Consider the following 21,518-nt stretch of genomic DNA (forward strand, 5'->3'; position numbering starts at 1 on the left):
CAAAGAAGGAACGTCTTTTGCATAATCTGGACGTAGTCCGTGCCCTGAAGTTCTATTTACAGGCAACTAAAGATTTTCGTCAAACTTCTTCCCTGTTTGTCGTTTACTCTGGACAGAGGAGAGGTCAAAAAGCTTCGGCAACCTCTCTCTCCTTTTGGCTTCGTAGCATAATACGCTTAGCCTATGAGACTGCTGGACAGCAGCCCCCTGAAAGAATTACAGCTCATTCTACTAGAGCTGTGGCTTCCACCTGGGCCTTTAAGAATGAGGCCTCTGTTGAACAGATTTGCAAGGCTGCGACTTGGTCTTCGCTTCACACCGTTTCAAAATTTTACAAATTTGACACTTTTGCTTCTTCAGAGGCTGTTTTTGGGAGAAAGGTTCTACAGGCAGTGGTTCCTTCCGTTTAAGTTCCTGCCTTGTCCCTCCCATCATCCGTGTACTTTAGCTTTGGTATTGGTATCCCATAAGTAATGGATGATCCGTGGACTGGATACACTTAACAAGAGAAAACATAATTTATGCTTACCTGATAAATTTATTTCTCTTGTAGTGTATCCAGTCCACGGCCCGCCCTGTCTTTTTTTAAGGCAGATCTAAATTTTAATTAAAACTCCAGTCACCACTGCACCCTATGGTTTCTCCTTTCTTGTTTTTGTTTCGGTCGAATGACTGGATATGACATGTGAGGGGAGGAGCTATATAGCAGCTCTGCTGTGGGTGATCCTCTTGCAACTTCCTGTTGGGAAGGAGAATATATCCCATAAGTAATGGATGATCCGTGGACTGAATACACTACAAGAGAAATAAATTTATCAGGTAAGCATAAATTATGTTTTTTCTAGATTGTAAGCTCCTACGGGAATAGGGCCCTCAATTCCTCCTGTATGTGTTTTGTATCATTTTGTCCTGTCTCTTGCAGGTTTTATTTAATTGTTTTATTGTACCCATGTACATCGCTGCGGAATATGTTGGCACTTCATAAAGTACAATAATAACAATACATTTACCATTGAATATCCCTGCTGGACAGGTCCCCCTATCCACCCCCATGGACTCTACTTTTTTCTGTTATTATGCAGCAGATGGATCAGCCAACACAAATGCGACTTCAAGCCCCATTTAATTTTTAATAGCACATGGTCCATTGGCTGCTGCGCATGCACAATAAATTCCAGCAACCTGATACAGCAATGTAAATGGTACATTTTCAATTCACTGTTTTTTTATTTTCAGTGTTTTGCTGTTGGCAGTGAGCCAGAATAGATTTTAACCCCTAGATTCAAATGAGCAATGGTTAAAATTAATATAAAAGTAAGTTTATTATATAGACTAAAAAGGGAAGAATTATTTGTCATACGTTATGCAAAAGATATGTAAAAACTTTCATTTTCCTTTATAATAAACTTTATAATGAATTAATAGACACGCAATTGTATTCTTTGCACAACACGTGCTGAATGTGGTAGCGGCATTCAGATAATTTCGGAGCCAAATTTTTTATTGTAAAAGTGCAACACACAAAGATCTGGCTTTGCACAGATCTTTGTGTGTTGCACTTTCACGTACAGAATTCCGTCAACGATAAGAGCCGAATGCCGATGCCTGCGGCCATATTTGGGAAATTGTTGTGCACTGAATACAACGAATGCACATGTCTAGGTATTAATGAAAATATAACAACATTGAAATAATTGATTTTGCTTGATTTTCTGTAAAATACCTCAGACAAATTGTGCTTGTGCAACTCTGTCCAGAAATACTGGGGCTTGAAAAATTGTTATTTTCTTTCTTACAAACTAGCCTCTACCCTTACAATCTCCTTAGCCATACATTGTCTTAAGGTGGATTATCATTGTTTCTGTTCGTGACCCTCAAGGTTTCTTTTTATATTGGCAGTGAGCCCCAAGGCAGAACATGCTGTGATCTAAGATGCCATCGCAGAAAATGCAGCATGTTTGCAGAGAGAATGGAACACATACAGGAACTGTTAACACTTTCGCTTTGCATCGCTGCTCCACATCAAGCTGTTCTCTTTAAACAGCGCTGTGCTCTGGCTGCACTATGTAAGTTTCCCTTAAAGGGACATTAAACACTAAATGCTAGATAGAATAATGCATTCAAAGAAAAGATTAGTCTTATAATAATATGTAAAATATATTTTTTAAAGTTTCATTAGCTGTTTAAAAGACACTAAAACTTTTACACTTATTTTGTCAATATTTAGACAATGGGGGGCTGCCATGTTGTAACTTAGGTTTCTTTCTATACTGTGGCCAATTAAGGACAGTAATAAATAGGTCACTAGACTGTACAGCCAATGGCTGTGTGGAATATGTGTTCTGCACTTCCATTTCTAACAGGAACTGAAATGCTCACAATTTCACAATGAAATTGTAAGAAAAGAGGACAAAATAAATAAGTAATGAAAGTATATTGCAGAGTTTTTTGTGTGTGTATATGTATGTATGTATGTGTGTGTATATATATATATATATTATATATATATATATATATATATATATATATATATATATATATATATATATATATATATATATATTATATATATGTGTGTGTGTATGTATGTGTGTGTATATATATATATATATATATATATATATATATATATATATATATATATATATATATATATATATATATATATATATATATATATATATAATGTGTGTATCTGAAAGTGTTTAATGTCCCTTTTGACACAGTGCAGCCAGAGCAAAGTTCTGTTTGAAGAGAACAGTCAAATATGGAACCGCTCAGTGAAGCGGCAGCTCGTTGATTAATGACTGTCTCCCAGCTTTTCCCAGTCTGCAAAGCTTGTGAGCAATGCACCTTTTTTATTATACATTTTTACCTTATTATGTGATGTTAGACAGTTTAAAAACTTAAAATATTCACAGCATATACGTATATGCATTTGTGATTGGCTGAAGGCTGTCACATGATACAGGGGGAGTGGAAATAGACATAACTTTGCAATTTATTTAACAAAAATCTACTACTCATTTGAAGTTCAGACTATGTGCTATTGCATTGTCTTCCTATCATGCATTTGTTGATTATGCAAATCTATAGTGTTGACTGGTCCTTTAACAAAATGACATTTTTGTTTTCTCCACAGCTAATTTCACAATGCAATATATAAGTTTGAAAATTGCTTTATTCTCCCTTTAATCAACACATTGCAATTGAGCTGATGCTTTAGTGTAACTGCCTAATTTAATTTTTTTTTTTTTTTTTTTAAATAAAATGACAATCGCTGAAACTGGGGCAGTGAGGACACTGTATGGTTTTGGTGTGGATATTGCAGAACAGAAATCCACAAAATGTTCTTGCACAATGATTTGCAAGTAGTAGCATGCTGTCAAGCAGCTATGGACTGTGAACCAATACATGTATCAATGTGACAAATGTAAGATATGTATATTGCTAAATTTGTGTGAGTGGAGATCAAAACAAATAAATACAAAAAGTTTAGTAAATTTATTCTTTTGATAATTTTTGTTGAAGAGAATAGCGAGGTGGGAGCAGCAATGCACTACTGGGGGATAACTGCTGATTGATGGCTGCACATATATGCCTCTTGTGATTGGCTCACCCAATGTGTTCAGCTAGCTCCTAGTAGTGCATTGCTGCTCCTTGAGCAAAGGATACCAAGAGAATAAAGCACATTTGATAGTAGAAGTAAATTGGTATTCTCTATTTGAATCACAAAGGGAAAACAAATGGGTTTCTTTTCTCTTTAGCTACATGAAAGCATACTGTGGTAGGCACAGGACTGTGCATGTGTTTTGAATACTATATGGCAGCTGTGTTTGTGGCAATATTATACAAGCAACCTGTACAGGGAGCTTAAAGGGACATGAAACCCACATTTTTTCTTTCATGATTTAGAAAGAGAATGCAATTTTAAACATCTTTCTAATTTCCTTCTATTTACTTCTATTGTTTTATTCTCTTGATATTCTTTGCTGAAAAGCATATATAGATATGCTCAGTAGCTGCTGATTGGTTGCTGCACATAGAAGCCTCATGTGATTGGCTCACCCATGTGTATTGCTTTTTCTTCAAATAAGGATATCTTAAAAAATGAAGCAAAATAAATAATAGAAGTGAATTGTAATGTTGTTTAAATTTATATTCTCTATCTGAATCATGAAAGAAATATTTTGGGTTTAGTGGCCCTTTAAGAATGTGAAATAAGCTAGAAGACTTAACACAGGTTGCTTGTTTAACATTGCTACACAAACTGCTGCCACAGTGCCCAAGACATACGCACGCTCCTAAACCTACCTCCAGTATGCACTCATGGAAAGCATCTAAATTCCAATAAACAATATCCAGAGAAATTAGTAAATTTGATAAAAATACCTTTTTCTCTTGCAAGATGTATCGAGTCCACGGATTCATCCATACTTGTGGGATATTCTCCTTCCTAACAGGAAGTGGCAAAGAGAGCACCCGCAGCAGAGCTGTCTATATAGCTCCTCCCTTAGCTCCACCCCCCCCAGTCATTCTCTTTGCCTACTCTAAGTACTAGGAAGGGTAAAGTGAGTGTGGTGACAAAAATGTTAGTTTTCCAAGCAGATAAGGTGGTTTTGCGTAGGAATATCAATCAGGAAATTGTTGTTCCTTCGCTGTGTCCTAATCCTTCTTCAAAGAAGGAACGTCTGTTGCACAGTCTTGATGTTTGTTGTTTATTCTGGTAAGCGGAGAGGTCAAAAGGCTACGGCTACCTCTCTTTCTTTTTGGCTGAGAAGCATCATCCGTTTGGCTTATGAGACTGCGGGCCAGCAGCCTCCTATAAGGATTACTGCTCATTCTACTAGAGCAGTGGCTTCCACATGGGCTTTTAAAAATGAGTCTTCTGTTGAACAGATTTGTAAGGCGTTGACTTGGTCTTCGCTTCATACTTTTTCCAAATTTTCCAAATTCAATACTTTTGCTTCTTCGGAGGCTATTTTTGGGAGAAAGGTTCTACAAGCAGTGGTGCCTTCCGTTTAAGGTACCTGTCTTGTCCCTCCATTCATCCGTGTCCTAAAGCTTTGGTATTGATATCCCACTAGTATAGATGAATCCGTGGACTCGATACATCTTGCAAGAGAAAACAGAATTTATGCTTACCTGATAAATTTCTTTCTCTTGTGATGTATCGAGTCCACAGCCCGCCCTTTCTGTTTAAGACAGGTAGTATATTTTTATTTAAAAAACTTCAGTCACCTCTGCACCCTATAGTTTCTCCTTTTTCTTCCTAGCCTTCGGTCGAATGACTGGGGCTGGAGCTAAGGGAGGAGCTATATAGACAGCTCTGCTGTGGGTGCTCTCTTTGCCACTTCCTGTTCGGATGGAGAATATCCCACAAGTATGGATGAATCTGTGGACTCAATACATCGCAAGAGAGAGAAATTTATCAGGTAAGCATAAATTCTGGTTTTGTTTTTGTTTTTTTAATTCTTTCCTCAGTTCTTTCCTTAATTATGCATATTTGTTTTTATTCCCTTTTCATGGAGCTTAAAGGGACATGAAATCCAATGTAAAACCTTTTAAAAACTTACTTTGAAGCTCACAATTTAACACTGTTAATGAGATAAGCCTGGGACACCCACTGAAAGGGGTTGATAGCGGAACCTCCCCTCCCCTGCATATGAAAAGACCCTTATACAAACAGAAGCAGTGATAATAGAAGTAAATTGGCAGATTTTTTTAAAAATTATATGCTCTGAATCACAAAATTAATTTATTTGGGCTTCATATCCATTTTTAAAGGGGCTTTACCTCCCTATGGGAAGAAAAGAGGGGGAGGGCTTCCTGTCCCTCTTTATTCTATTAGTGTGAACAAAAATTTCCATTCACTGTGTACAAACACAGGGTTTTGATTGGTTAGCTAGAGTCATTTTGTTCTGGGGAAAGGGAAATCTACTCTTGACTAAACATGCTGCATTATTTATTGCAAAAGGTGTTCTTGGATATGAATCTGCAGTTTCATGCAACTTCTAATTTCTCTATTTAATTGCTGCATTAATATAAACAATACAGAATATGCTGCCAGAGAGCTGGTGGCACCTGGAAAATTGGCTCTTGCACCAGGAAAAATGACAGCTGTGCCTCTCTGCTGCTTATTAAACACTGCTATGTATTCCTCCAGCACTGAACTCTAACACACCCCATATCACGCCAGCCACATGCTGCTCCAGCACCAAGGTGGAGCACAGACGCATATCACGCCAACCAAGCAGATCTGCATGTCATGACAGCAAAGCTAAGCTGTTCACTACTTTAGCACTGAGCAGGTTATTTCAGCTGTGTGTGAAGAGCAGTGGGCTTCCAAAACCGAAGCCTCCGTCACTGAATAAATGTAGGCACTTTAGCTTTCAGTTTCCATTGTGACTCATTCCCCTCCTCCAATACTGTTTGTTTATATGGCATTTTTATGTCAGACCAGCATCAGGCCGCAGTTGCAGTAGAATCAGGAATGCACAACAATATTATATAGCAGGAGTTGCACAGCAGATCAAAGGTAGAATTGTTTTGGAGGAAAGCACTGTGTAGCTCTATGTGCATGCTACATGAATTTTAATTTTCAGGGTTTTCTTTTAATCTGTTTTGAAAACATGATTAGTGAAATGCAGGGACAGGCTATACATTAATTGAGAAGCATAAGCGTCTTCCACTTTTATTATCCCTACAGATAATAGTTGTAATAGTTTTACCTGACGATTCATTTTCCAGGTGAAGCTAATTCTATTATATGCTCTGAATTATCATCTAAAATCAGTAGAACTAGGTATGCATTTTTTCCAATACATTGAGGAGTAAATAAATAGCAAGACATCAAATATAAAAATCTATATACTCCAATGTTTAGACAAAAGTATTGCTGACGTTGTATCGTAATATTTTTATCTCCTACTGACACTCTCTCAATACAATAAATTGCAGCCACTTGTACTATAGGCTTTTATTCTTTGTTTTGAACATTAGAATAGATTATTAACATTAACTGCACAGTTTAGAAGCATTTTGTAGTAGTAGGAAACGCATCAAAGATCTGTTTTGCAAGTCTGAGTAGCTTTGTACACAGTCAACCATCTAAAGTCTTCATCATCAGAAATAATCTGATGGTGCACTACACGTAACTCTTTGGTAAGTAGAAATACACTTTCTATAAAGTTGATTTATTGGTGCAGTATTACAGTCATACCTCAAGTAAGAAATCTGCTACAGATCTCTAACTATGATGATTTAAGGCCCCCGCTAAGTGACATGAAACCAGAGACTGGAAAATTGGTGCAGACTAAGGGATAACGATCCTAGCAGATTTTTTTTTGTGCACTCAGCGTATGTAGCTGCTTTTTGTATTTTTTAATACGTTTCTCATTAAAAAATCTTTTTTATCTTGGATTCTTGTGTGCAGAGCCTGCCTCTCTCTCTGTAATTATTGGAAAATTGGTATCACTTTATCAAGCTCATCCATTGGGTTAACACTTTTTGAACACATTACTAAATGTGTTTTTTTTAAGACTCTTGCACAGTCTAGGTGGAATTCCGATGGACAGTTCCTACGTCAAGATGCACGCTACAGAGCTCCTGTGTGAGGACTGCAGTGCATAGGCCCTTTGCTTGTTGCATTCAGCCTGGGAATAGACACCAGTTTTAGGCCACTTTACAAGGCGGGTCTGGCAAGAGATTATCCCGGGAGTCACCAGAGGAGCATAAATCCTGGAGGCTGCTGGATGCCCCCCCACCCCCCGTGCTTGGAGGCAAGAAAAAGATTGCAGCTGCAGAGTGTGCAATATTTTTATTTCTACAGTGGTCCATCCTGACCGAGCCCATATCTGCAGGCAGAACCATCTATAGTGGCAGTCACAGCTGCACTCTAAACTACTGTCACAGGTCGCTGCCAACCAGGACCTGCTATACACCATCTCAGCTCTTTCATGGGAGCCACAGTAGGCCCCTGAAAAAGACTTCCAATTTAACAGAAGTTAATAGGCAGGTATTGTTTGGAGCCTATATGACTCTTCGACTACAATCTGGAAAGTTATGCATTATTACTCTCTTTATGGATGTTAGGCTGGGAAAAGGCAACTTGCTATCTTAACTAATGTTGAATCTGGATATGATCTACTGATTTAGAGTGTGATCATCTGCTGTTTATTGTATATATCTATCTGTAACGATGGGGCCAGTGTTTACTTGGTGAACTGATGTATATGAGTAGTCAGGTAGATATAAAGAGATAAATCAGCAGTTATCTGCTCTGGGCTTGTTTTTCAGTGAAGTTGCCTACATAATTCCCCAAGGCAGAACATGCTGTGATCTGAGATGTCATCGCAGAAAATGCAGCAGGTCTGCAGAAAGAACAGGGCATATGCATAAACCTTCATGGGAATTTTCTCTACAGTGCTGCTCAGGCTTCTCTTCAAACAGTGCTGTGCTCTGGCTGCACTGTGTAAGTTTTCTTTAACACAGTGCAGCCACAGCTGTTTGCACCACTGCTCCATATTTGACTGTACTCTTCAAAGTGGCATTGATGACTGGCTCTCGGGGATTTTTCAACCCCACCCCCTGACTTTTCCTAGTCTGCAAAGCTTTGTCTTCTGAGTGTAAGACATTCTTATGAGTAATGCACCTTTTTCATTACTACATTCTTACCTTATAATTATTTGATGTTAGACCAAGAGCAAAGGAAAAACATTTATTCAAGGCACATTCTAAAACTTAGCTTTTTTTTCCTGCAGCTATTTATGCAATGCAATTTTAATTTGCTGCAAAAAAAACACTTTAAAAATTGCTTTATTCTCCAAATAATCATCACAGTGCAATTAAGCTAGTGCCTTCGTGTAACTACCTAATTTTAAAATTTAATTTCATAGGGACTTTCAGAAAAATTTTCACACAAAAAAAAAACTCATTGCAGAAAGTGAAGAAAAGTTCTGCATCTGACTATTTTAAACTTTTGACTTAAAGGGACATTAAACACTAAACAAATGCAAGATAAAATTATGCATTCAAAGAAAAGATTATAAAACAAGTACGTATATCTGTAAAACAGAACAAATGGAGCACACAAAAGATCTAAGTGCAGTATTAAAAGTAACACTTTATTTCTAAACATAAAAACTTATGCACTCACAAAGGTGCCCTCAAACATATGAGGTATGTAGCTGCAATGGTAAATGTCACTCTGTCCCTTCCAAGCCGTTCAACCAGGTAATCGCACTGGGTCTGTCCGTTTTCCAGACTCCTTGTCTCAGTCACAAGTCTCCCAAAAGCGTGGTCCTTTGTGGCTGTAAAGTTTGTATGGCTAACAAGGTGGTGCAGTCAGACTGAAGCCGGCATTATTACAGTTCTGCTGTGCAGTTGTTTCACACAATCTCCTCCAATTTCTAAGACTCTCTGACCCTGTTAGCCATACAAACTTTACAGCCATAAAGGACCACGCTTTTGGGAGACTTGTGACTGAGACAAGGAGTCTGGAAAACGGACAGACCCAGTGTGATTACCTTGTTGAACGACTTGGAAGGGACAGTGTGACTTTTACCATCGCAGCTACATATCTCATATGTTTGAGGGCACCTTTGTGAGTGCATATGTTTTTTATGTTTAGAAATAGTGTTACTTTTAATACTGCACTTAGATCTTTTGTGCGTTCCATTTGTTCTGTTTTACAGATATACTTGTTTTTTTTACAATTCTCAAAGCCTGAGAGAGAAGAAGCAGCACTTTTATCATATTAAGGATCCAGTGATTTTATTTGGACTAAGTATTGCTTTTTAGCTTTTTCATGCTTTAACCTTTTAAAGCCGTTATGACGTTCTATTCCGTCATAATTAGACTGGGCTTTAAAGCCGTTATGACGGAATAGAACGTCATAACTAACGGCTGTCCTGAAGCCTTCTGTGCTTCAAGGATTTAATCGCGGTCTGCAGGGCGTTCCTAGGATTGTAGGAACGCGCCCCCCAGATGCGATCCAATAATTGAAATCTCGCGATCGTATGCACGATCGCATAGTTTAAATTTGTCTACATCGGAACAGTTTTTCCGATTTAGGCACTTTAACCCTGTCAGTTGTTTAAGAACTATATATTGCACTTTATGTATTTATTTATCTATTTTATTATTTTGTTATTTTTAGCATCAACATATTTATGTAAGCGGGTGTATGTGGCGCTTTCTGTATTTTTTGTTCAAAGAAAAGAGTAGTCTGAGAAATAACATGTGGATGTATTTTTTTTAAAGTTTCATTAGCTATATAAATATTGACAAATAGTGACTATAAAAGGGGACAAAATAAATAAGTGCATATTGCAGAGATTATTTATTTATTTATTTATTTATATATATATATATATATATATATATATATATATATATATATATACACAGTATCACAACGAAAGTGAGTACACCCCTCACATTTTTGTAAATATTTTATTTGATCTTTTCATGTGACAACACTGAAGAAATGACACTTTGCTACAATGTAAAGTAGTGAGTGTACCGCCTGTATAACAGTGTAAATTTCCCCTCAAAATAACGCAACACACAGCCATTAATGTCTAAACCAATGGCAACAAAAGTGAGTACACCCCTAAGTGGAAATGTCCAAATTGGGCCCAATTAGCCATTTTCCCTCCCCGATGTCATGTGACTTGTTAGTGTTACAAAGTACAAAGCACGGTGGGCAAGACCATACAGTGGTTTCACAGGACAGGTTCCACTCAGAACAGGCCTCGCCATTGTCGACCAAAGAAGTTGAGTGCACATGCTCCGCATCATATCTATTGGTTGTCTTTGAGAAATAGACGTATGAGTGCTGCCAGTATTGCTGCAGAGGTTGAAGGGGTGGGGGTTCACCCTGTCAGTGCTCAGACCATACGCCGCACACTGCATCAAATTGGTCTGCATGGCTGTCGTCCCAAAAGGAATCCTCTTCTAAAGATGATGCACAAGAAAGCCCGCAAACAGTTTGCTGAAGAAAAGCTTACTTCCTGTGGTCCGATGACACCAAGATAAACTTATTCGGTTCAGATGGTGTCAAGCGTGTGTGGCGGCAACCAGGTAAGGAGTAAAAAGACGAGTGTGTCTTGCCTACAGTTAAGCATGGTGATGAGTGTCATTGTCTGTGCCTGCATAAGTGCTGCCGGCACTGGGGAGCTACCGTTCATTGAGGGAACCATGAATGCCAACATGTTCTGTGACATACTGAAGAAGAGCATGATCCCCTTCCTTCGGAGACTGGGCCGCAGGGCAGTATTCCAACATAACGACCCCAAACACACCTCCAAGACGACCACTGCCTTGCTAAAGAAGCTGAGGGTAAAGGTGATGGACTGGCCAAGCATGTCTCCAGACCTAAACCCTATTGAGCATCTGTAGGGCATCCTCAAATGGAAGGTGGGGGAGCGCAAGGTCTCTAACATCCACCAGCTCCGTGATGTTGTCATAGAGGAGTGGAAGAGGACTTTAGTGGCAACCTGTGAAGCGCTTGTGAACTCCATGCCCAAGAGGGTTAAGGCAGTGCTAGAAAATAATGGTGGCCACACAAAATATTGACACTTTGGGCCTAATTTAGACATTTCCACTTAGGGGTGTACTCACTTTTGTTGCCAACGGTTTAGACATTAATGGCTGTGTGTTGAATTATTTTGAGGGGAAAGCAAATTTACACTTTTGTGAGATTATATGTGTGTGTGTGTGTATGTATATATATATATAGAGTGTGTGTGTGTGATTTTATTTATTTATTTTATATTACCATCTCAAATTGTTTAAAGTCCCTTTTTTAAGTAAGCGATTTAATCTCTGGCCAAAGCTTGGAGTTTATATTTCACTGACTAGAGCCTGGAAATTTAAGCTTCAGTTTTTTTTGTGTATGTTTTTTTTCAGTTTTTTGTGGGTTTGGCTGTGAGTCTGGGTAATTTGTAATCTTTGCTTATGCTGAATATGGATCCTACCTACTGATCAAGAGTGGGATCTTTTGGGGGAGACAGTGTTTGTCTGGTGAGTTGATATAGAGAGAGAGACCAGCAGTTGCCTATTTCTTACCTATCTTTCATTGAAGATGCCTTCATAATTTAAAGCTCCTAAAAATATGTGGAAATTGCTGACTTAAAGGGAAAGTCTAGTCAAAATTAAACTTTCATGATTCAGGGAATGCAATTTTTAACAACTTTTCTGGTTCACTTTTATCATAAAATTTGCTTTGTTCTCTTGGTATTCTTGTTTGAAAGCTAAACCTAGGTAGGCTCATATGCTAATTTGTAAAACCTTGAAGGCTGCCCCTTATTTCAATGCACTTGGCAGTTTTTCACAGCTAGAGGGCGTAGGTTCATGTGTGCCATACAGATAACATTGTGACCACGCCCGTTGATTTACAAGTAAGAGGGCACTGATTGGCTAAATGCATGTCTGTCAAAAGAACTGAAATAAGGGGGTGGTCTGCATTGGCTAAGATACAAGGTATCACAGAGGTAAAAAGTATATTAAAGGGACAGTCTACACCAGAATTTTTATTGTTTTAAAAGATAGATAATCCCTTTATTACCCATTTCCCAGTTTTGCATAACTAACACATTTATAATAATATACTTTTAACCTCTGTGATTATCTTGTATCCAAGCCTCTGCAAACTGCCCCTTTTTTCAGTTCTTTTGACAGACTTGCAGTCTAGCCAATCAGTGCCTGCTCCCAGATAACTTCTCGTGCACGAACACAGTGTTATCTATATGAAATACGTGAACTAACACCCTCTAGTGGTGAAAAACTGTTAAAATGCAATCTGAAAGAGGTGGGCTTCAAGGTCTAAGAAATTAGCATATGAACCTCCTAGGTTAAGCTTTCAACTAAGAATACCAAGAGAACAAAGCAAAATTGGTGATAAAAGTAAATTGGAAAATTGTTTAAAATTACATGCTCTATCTGAATCATGAAAGTTTATTTTGGCCTAGACTGTCCCTTTAATATAACCGTGTTGGTTATGCAAAACAGGGGAGTGGGTAATAAAGGGATTATCTATCTTTTTAAACAATAACAACTCTGGAGTAGACTGTCCCTTTAAGTAAAATTATTTATATTCTGAAAAATATTTTGAATGGGAGCTTTTGAACATTGTGGCTCTAGTTGGGACTTTACATTGCTAAACTTGCTCAATGCTTGTTGCAACTATGGTTTACTTTTTCTGATCTGGCTATTGTTTTGTTCTTCCTGGAAACTCTTTATATTGAGAAAAGGAACTCTTGGTAAATTGGCCTAATAGGACAGATCCTTTGGCCTGCTCTTGATTTGGTGGAAAGTATAGGGTTAATGTCTTGTTTGGAAGATTAAAGGGACATTGTGCACATAGGAAGGGATTTGCTGAGTGAAAACTTGCATTACAAATAAAGGATTGGATGAAAATAAAAAATAGATGTAATTAGATGGTGATTTTTACTTTAGAAACTTAATCTGTAGCCTGTTTGCGAGGCAATGCAGGGACGCCCTTAGAGAAGGGCGGAGCTAATACTTAGATGGACATGCCCCCCGGCCAATCTGGTATGTGATGCTATGTGCCGTCTCTAAATATACATAAGGCACACGCAAAACACGTATGTTTTAATATCTATCTTGTTATTGTCTTATTAACCATCCGCCTGCCATATAAAACACTTAATTAGGGTCACATACCGAGAATATGGAATATAATGGCAGGCAGAAAATGATGCAGTAGTAAGAACGTAAAATGATGCAGTAGTAAGACCTCCTGCTCTGTTTTCAAAACATGACTTTGCAATCAATGTAAGAGTCTTGTTTTACACTGAAACGGGGCTGTCTGCTACATAAATCAGTTCAGCAGCTGCCGACTACTTCCGCATAAGGGAGTACATAGTAGGGACCCGAGTACATAGTAAGGAGGGGACGCTCTGTTTGTGCTGCAGTATTTAGCATGATGTAACTTCTTCACTGCTAGATGATGTTGTTGTTGGTTTTTTTTTTTTTCCAGCCCTATATAACTGCTTTGGCATCTGTGCCTATATGACTGAGACTCTAGCTATAAACAAGCTTCTCTCTAAAACTGATATCTAGGAACCACGCATGTGCAGTGCATACTGCCGCACAGAGAGCGAGCAGGGCACATTAAAGGGACAGTCTACACAAGAATTTTTATTGTTTTAAAAGATAGATAATCCCTTTATTACCCATTCTCCAGTTTTGCATAACCAACACAGTTATAATAATATACTTTTAACCTCTGTGATTATCTTGTATCTAAGCCTATGCAAACTGCCCCTTTTTTTCAGTTCTTTTGACAGACTTGCAGTCTAGTCAATCAGTGCCTGCTCCCAGATATCTTCACGTGCACGAGCACAGTGTTATCTATATGAAATACGTGAACTAACACCCTCTAGTGGTGAAAAACTGTTAAAAATGCAATCTGAAAAGAGGTGGGCTTCAAGGTCTAAGAAATTAGCATATGAACCTCCTAGGTTAAGTTTTCAACTAAGAATACCAAGAGAACAAAGCAAAATTGGTGATAAAAGTAAATTGGAAAATTGTTTAAAATTACATGCTCTATCTGAATCATGAAAGTTTATTTTGGTCTAGACTGTCCCTTTAAATACAAGCCTACGAACATATACATTGGTAGAGTTGGGGTTTGGATAGAGGGATATAGTTTTGTATATTTTTTATTGAAGAAGAAAAAAATAGAAGTTATTTTCAAATATCAAACCCAGGTATATATACTATGTTAACGAAACTGGAGCAATAGGATTTAAAAAAACTTGTGTGTACAATGTCCCTTTAATCAAAAGTCATCTTACAAAGAAAGTGGCTTGATAAAATCTGGCTGTTTAGTTCTTGAAATTATGAACGTAATTCTCGTTTTTTAAATTTCTTGAGCAAGGTGAATTTTGTATTATACCTTGCAAGTAGTTTCTAAAATTGTGTCTGAAATACTTGTATTGTATCATCTTAAATAGAGGTTGTGCACTGCTGATTTGAATATTAATTTTATGGGTTACATTAGCGGGGGCACAGATGTTTATAAATCCAAGAGGGCAGTGACCTGAACATTTGGGAACCACTGCTCTATATGCTTCCACTTCACAATAATAGCACTTACAGTTGACTGTGAAAATTCTGCACTACCAGATCTGCCCCAAACTGACTTGTGGCATCCAATGTTAGTCTATGGAGATCTCAAGGCTATGTGCTGGATTTTATTCACCTTTTAGCAACTAGTGAGGCTGAAACATCTGAACTTAGTAATTAGTACTGCTTGGGGCCAGAAAAGGATTGGGTTTTGAAATAGTTTACAGAATATTTGTGTATTTGCATCTGAGAGAGGTGATGAAAGCAATATATTATGTCATTTAGGCAAAATAAATGTCATAATACAGATTATTATTATTATTATTATTATTATTATTATTAAGCCTACAAGCCGAGCTGCTTTGTATATCACTTTCATGAGAGATGATTTACAACACTGAAACTCTTGGCAGGGCTCTCTATCCCTTTGTCTCATAACTGTTACCTTGCATATTAGAACCATGTTGACGCTCTACAAATAACTGATAATAATAATAAAATAAATACACACACATTTATCTCCCCCTCCTATAGTGTGAGAAAATATAGATAGTGGTTGGGAATTAGATAAAATGTATTTTTGTATAAAATAAATAAACATAAAAAAATGGAAATGCTACATTTGAGCAGCTCATATTAGCCTGATATGATCAGACTCCCTTCTGCCGGGCACGGATTGCTTAGCCTGCTGTCATAAACTCTGTTTCATGCAGAACTTGTATATCGAAACGTCAGATTTCTCCTGTTAAGTGTAGTCAGTCCACGGGTCATCCATTACTTATGGGATATTAACTCCTCCCTAACAGGAAGTGCAAGAGGATCACCCAAGCAGAGCTGCTATATAGCTCCTCCCCTCTACGTCATACCCAGTCATTCTCTTGCACCTAACTAATAGATAGGACGTGTGAGAGGACTGTGGTTATTAAAATTAGTTTTTATTTCTTCAATCAAAAGTTTATTTTAAACAGCACCGGAGTGTGTTGTTTTTTCTCAGGCAGCATTAGAAGAAGAATCTACCTGAATTGTGTATGATCTTAGCGGACGTAACTAAGATCCATTTGCTGTTCTCGGCCATTCTGAGGAGCGAGGTAACTTCAGAACAGGGGACAGCGGGCAGGGTTCACCTGCAAGGAGGTATGTTGCAGTATATTATTTTCTAAGGAATGGAATTGACTGAGAAAATACTGCTAATACCGATGTAATGTAAGTACAGCCTTAAATGCAGTAGTAGTAACTGGTATCAGGCTGATATGTGTGTATGTTTGCACTGAAGTATTTCTGGGGAATGGCACTTCACTAAGAAAATACTGTATATATATAACTTATAGCCTCTCTGCAGTGAAAGCGACTAGCAACAGGCTTTTTATTAACATCTCATATATTTATATTTAAAACGTTTACTGGCATGTTAATCGTTTTTTCTCTGAGGTACTTGGTGAAAATTTTTCATGGGCATTATATTTCCACATGGCTGTCGTTTGTTTTGAATAAAATCAGTTTACTGAGCTTCCCCACTGTTGTAGTATGAGTGGGAGGGGCCTATTTTGGCGCTTTTACTGCGCAGTAAAAATTCAGTCACAAGTCTTCCTGTTCTCCCTGCATGATCCAGGACGTTTCTACAGAGCTCAGGGGTCTCCAAAACTAGTTTTGAGGGAGGTAATCACTCACAGCAGACCTGTGAGACTGTGCTTTGACTGTGATAAAAACGTATATATTTTCATTGTTATCCGTTTTTTTGGTATTAAGGGGTTAATCATCCATTTGCTAGTGGGTGCAATCCTTTGCTAAATTAATAAATTTAATGTGAAAATTTGGTTTCTATAACTAATCCGGTTCATGTTATTTCAACTGTGACAGTTTTTTTGTGTGCTTCTTAAAGGCACAGTAACGTTTTTTATATTGCTTGTAAAAAAATTTTTGAAAAGTATTTTCCAAGCTTGCTAGTTTAATTACTAGTTTGTTTAAACATGTCTGCAATATGTTCAAAGGCCAATGTGGAGCCCAATAGAAATTTGTGTACTAATTGCATTGATGCTACTTTAAGTTAAAGCCAATCTGTACATGTAAAGAAAATTTCACCAGACAACGAGGGGGAAGTTATGCCGACTAACTCTCCTCACGTGTCAGTACCTGCATCTCCCGCTCAGGAGGTGCGTGATATTGTGACGCCAAGTACATCAGGGCGGCCATTACAAATCACTTTGCAAGACATGGCTAATGTTATGACTGAAGTTTTATCTAAATTGCCAGAACTTAGGGGTAAACGCGACCACTCTGGAGTGAGAACAGAGTGCGCTGAAAATACTAGGGCCATGTCTGATACTGCGTCACAATTTGCAGAACATGAAGACGGAGAGCTTCATTCTGTGGGTGACGGATCTGATCCAAATAAACTGGATTCAGACATTTCAAATTTTAAATTTAAGCTTGAGAACCTCTGTGTGTTACTAGGGGAGGTATTAGCGGCTCTGAATGATTGTAACACGGTTGCAATCCCAGAGAAAATATGTAGGCTGGATAAATATTTTGCGGTACCGACGTGTACTGACGTTTTTCCTATACCTAAAAGGCTTACATAAATTGTTAACAAGGAGTGGGATAGACCCGGTGTGCCTTTCTCGCCCCCTCCTATATTTAGAAAAATGTTCCCAATAGACGCCACCACACGGGACTTATGGCAGACGGTCCCTAAGGTGGAGGGAGCAGTTTCTACTTTAGCTAAGCGTACCACTATCCCGGTGGAGGATAGCTGTGCCTTTTCAGATCCAATGGATAAAAAGTTAGAGGGTTACCTTAAGAAAATGTTTGTTCAACAAGGTTTTATATTGCAACCCCTTGCATGCATTGCGCCTGTCACGGCTGCGGCGGCATTCTGGTTTGAGTCTCTGGAAGAGACCATTAGCTCAGCTACATTGGATGAGATTACAGACAAGCTTAGAGTCCTTAAGATAGCTAATTCATTTATTTCTGATGCCGTAGTACATTTAACTAAGCTTACGGCTAAGAACTCCGGATTCGCCATTCAGGCGCGCAGAGCGCTGTGGCTTAAATCCTGGTCAGCTGATGTGACTTCTAAATCTAAATTGCTTAACATACCTTTCAAGGGGCAGTCCATATTCGGGCCCGGTTTGAAAGAAATTATCGCTGACATTACTGGAGGTAAGGGACATGCCCTGCCTCAAAACAGAGCCAAACCAAGGGCTAGACAGTCTAATTTTCGTGCCTTTCGCAACTTCAAGGCAGGAGCAGCATCAACTTCCTCCGCTCCAAAACAGGAAGGAACTGTTGCCCGCTACAGACAGGGCTGGAAACCTAACCAGACCTGGAACAAGGGCAAGCAGGCCAGAAAACCTGCTGCTGCCCCAAAGACAGCATGAAGTGAGGCCCCCCGATCCGGAAACTGATCTAGTGGGGGGCAGACTTTCTCTCTTCGCCCAGGCTTGGGCAAGAGATGTCCAGGATCCCTGGGCGTTAGAGATCATATCTCAGGGATATCTTCTGGACTTCAAAGCTTCTCCTCCAAAAGGGAGATTTCATCTTTCAAGGTTGTCAACAAACCAGATAAAGAAAGTGGCGTTTCTACGCTGTGTACAAGATCTTTTACTAATGGGAGTGATCCACCCGGTTCCGCGGTCGGAACACGGACAAGGGTTTAACTCAAATCTGTTTGTGGTTCCCAAGAAAGAAGGAACCTTCAGACCAATCTTGGATTTAAAGATCCTAAACAAATTCCTAAGAGTTCCATCGTTCAAAATGGAAACTATTCGGACAATCTTACCCATGATCCAAAAGGGTCAGTACATGACCACAGTGGACTTAAAGGATGCGTACCTTCACATACCGATTCACAAGGATCATTACCGGTACCTAAGGTTTGCCTTCCTAGACAGGCATTACCAGTTTGTAGCTCTTCCCTTCGGGTTAGCTACTGCTCCAAGAATCTTCACAAAGGTTCTGGGTTCTCTTCTGGCGGTACTAAGACCGCGAGGAATATCGGTAGCTCCGTACCTAGACGACATTCTGATACAAGCGTCAAGTTTCCAAGCTGCCAAGTCTCATACAGAGTTAGTACTGGCATTTCTAAGGTCTCATGGGTGGAAGGTGAACGAAGAAAAGAGTTCTCTATTGCCACTCACAAGAGTTCCCTTCTTAGGGACTCTTATAGATTCGGTAGAAATGAAAATTTACCTGACAGAAGACAGGTTAACAAAACTCCTAAATGCTTGCTGTGTCCTTCATTCCATTCCACACCCGTCAGTGGCTCAATGCATGGAGGTAATCGGTTTAATGGTAGCGGCAATGGATATAGTTCCCTTTGCACGCCTGCATCTCAGACCACTGCAGTTGTGCATGCTAAGTCAGTGGAATGGGGATTACTCAGATTTGTCCCCTATGCTGAATCTGGATCAAGAGACCAGAAATTCTCTTCTATGGTGGCTCTCTCGGCCACATCTGTCCAAGGGGATGCCCTTCAGCAGACCAGATTGGACGATTGTAACAACAGACGCCAGCCTGCTAGGTTGGGGCGCTGTCTGGAATTCCCTGAAGTCTCAGGGATCATGGACTCAGGAGGAGAGTCTCCTTCCCATAAACATTCTGGAATTAAGAGCAGTTTTCAATGCCCTTCTAGCTTGGCCTCAGCTAGCATCTCTGAGGTTCATCAGGTTTCAGTCGGACAACATCACGACTGTGGCTTACATCAACCATCAAGGAGGGACAAGGAGTTCCCTAGCGATGATGGAAGTCTCAAAGATAATTCTCTGGGCAGTGTCTCACTCTTGCCACCTATCAGCGATCCACATCCCAGGTGTGGAGAACTGGGAGGCGGATTTCCTAAGTCGCCAGACTTTTCATCCGGGGGAGTGGGAACTTCATCCGGAGGTCTTTGCCCAAATACTTCGGCGTTGGGGCAAACCAGATATGAATCTCATGGCGTCTCGCCAGAACGCCAAGCTTCCTTGTTACGGGTCCAGGTCCAGGGACCCGGGAGCGGTTCTGATAGATGCTCTGACAGCACCTTGGAACTTCAAAATGGCTTATGTGTTTCCACCCTTCCCGATGCTTCATCGATTGATTGCCAGGATCAAACAGGAGAGAGCATCTGTGATTCTAATAGCGCCTGCGTGGCCACGCAGGACCTGGTATGCAGATCTAGTGGACATGTCATCCTGTCCACCTTGGTCTCTGCCTCTGAGACAGGACCTTCTAATTCAGGGTCCTTTCAAACATCAAAATCTAATTTCTCTGAAGCTGACTGCATGGAGATTGAACGCTTGATTTTATCAAGGCGTGGATTTTCGGAGTCAGTAATTGATACCTTAATACAGGCTAGGAAACCTGTTACCAGGAAAATTTACCATAAAATATGGCGTAAATACTTACATTGGTGTGAATCCAAGAGTTACTCATGGAGTAAGGTTAGGATTCCTAGGATATTGTCTTTTCTACAAGAAGGTTTAGAAAAGGGTTTATCTGCTAGTTCTTTAAAGGGACAGATCTCAGCTCTGTCAATCCTTTTACACAAGCGTCTGTCAGAAGTTCCAGACGTTCAGGCTTTTTGTCAGGCTTTGGCCAGGATTAAGCCTGTGTTTAAAACTGTTGCTCCACCGTGGAGCTTAAACTTAGTTCTTAACGTTTTACAGGGTGTTCCGTTTGAACCCCTTCATTCCATTGATATCAAGCTGTTATCTTGGAAAGTTCTGTTTTTAATGGTTATTTCCTCGGCTCGAAGAGTCTGAGTTATCGGCCTTACATTGTGATTCTCCTTATCTGATTTTTCATTCAGACAAGGTAGTTCTGCGTACTAAACCTGGGTTCTTACCTAAGGTAGTCACTAACAGGAATATCAATCAAGAGATTGTTGTTCCTTCATTGTGTCCTAACCCTTCTTCAAAGAAGGAACGACTTCTACACAATCTAGACGTAGTCCGTGCCCTGAAATTTTATTTACAGGCAACTAAAGATTTTCGCCAAACTTCTTCCCTGTTTGTCGTTTATTCTGGACAGAGGAGAGGTCAGAAAGCTTCTGCTACCTCTCTCTCTTTCTGGCTTCGTAGCATAATACGTTTAGCCTATGAGACTGCTGGACAGCAGCCTCCTGAAAGAATTACAGCTCATTCTACGAGAGCTGTGGCTTCCACGTGGGCCTTTAAGAATGAGGCCTCTGTTGAACAGATTTGCAAGGCTGCAACTTGGTCTTCTCTTCATACTTTTTCCAAATTTTCCAAATTTTACACTTTTGCTTCTTCTGAGGCTGTTTTTGGGAGAAAGGTTCTTCAGGCAGTGGTTCCTTCCGTGTAAAGATCCTGCCTGTCCCTCCCGTCATCCGTGTACTTTTAGCTTTGGTATTGGTATCCCATAAGTAATGGATGACCCGTGGACTGACTACACTTAACAGGAGAAAACATAATTTATGCTTACCT

The 21,518-nt window shown here is 39.4% G+C and overlaps 1 protein-coding gene across 2 annotated transcripts in view; it reads left to right on the forward strand.

Annotated features, from left to right (window-relative positions):
• The window catches only part of ANKRD12 (ankyrin repeat domain 12), a 399,410-nt gene that overhangs the window by 46,729 nt on the left and 331,163 nt on the right, over positions 1-21,518 (forward strand). The window contains exon 2 of one of the 2 annotated variants that reach the window (XM_053714916.1): positions 1,900-2,066. The exons of the other annotated variant lie outside the window; for it this stretch is intronic. The gene's annotated coding sequence lies outside the window, so the exon portion shown is untranslated. The remainder of the gene's footprint in view (positions 1-1,899; positions 2,067-21,518) is intronic. 2 annotated transcript variants of the gene reach the window in all.

The sequence above is a fragment of the Bombina bombina genome, chromosome 5 (assembly GCF_027579735.1).
Source record: "Bombina bombina isolate aBomBom1 chromosome 5, aBomBom1.pri, whole genome shotgun sequence".
NCBI classification, from domain to species: domain Eukaryota; kingdom Metazoa; phylum Chordata; class Amphibia; order Anura; family Bombinatoridae; genus Bombina; species Bombina bombina.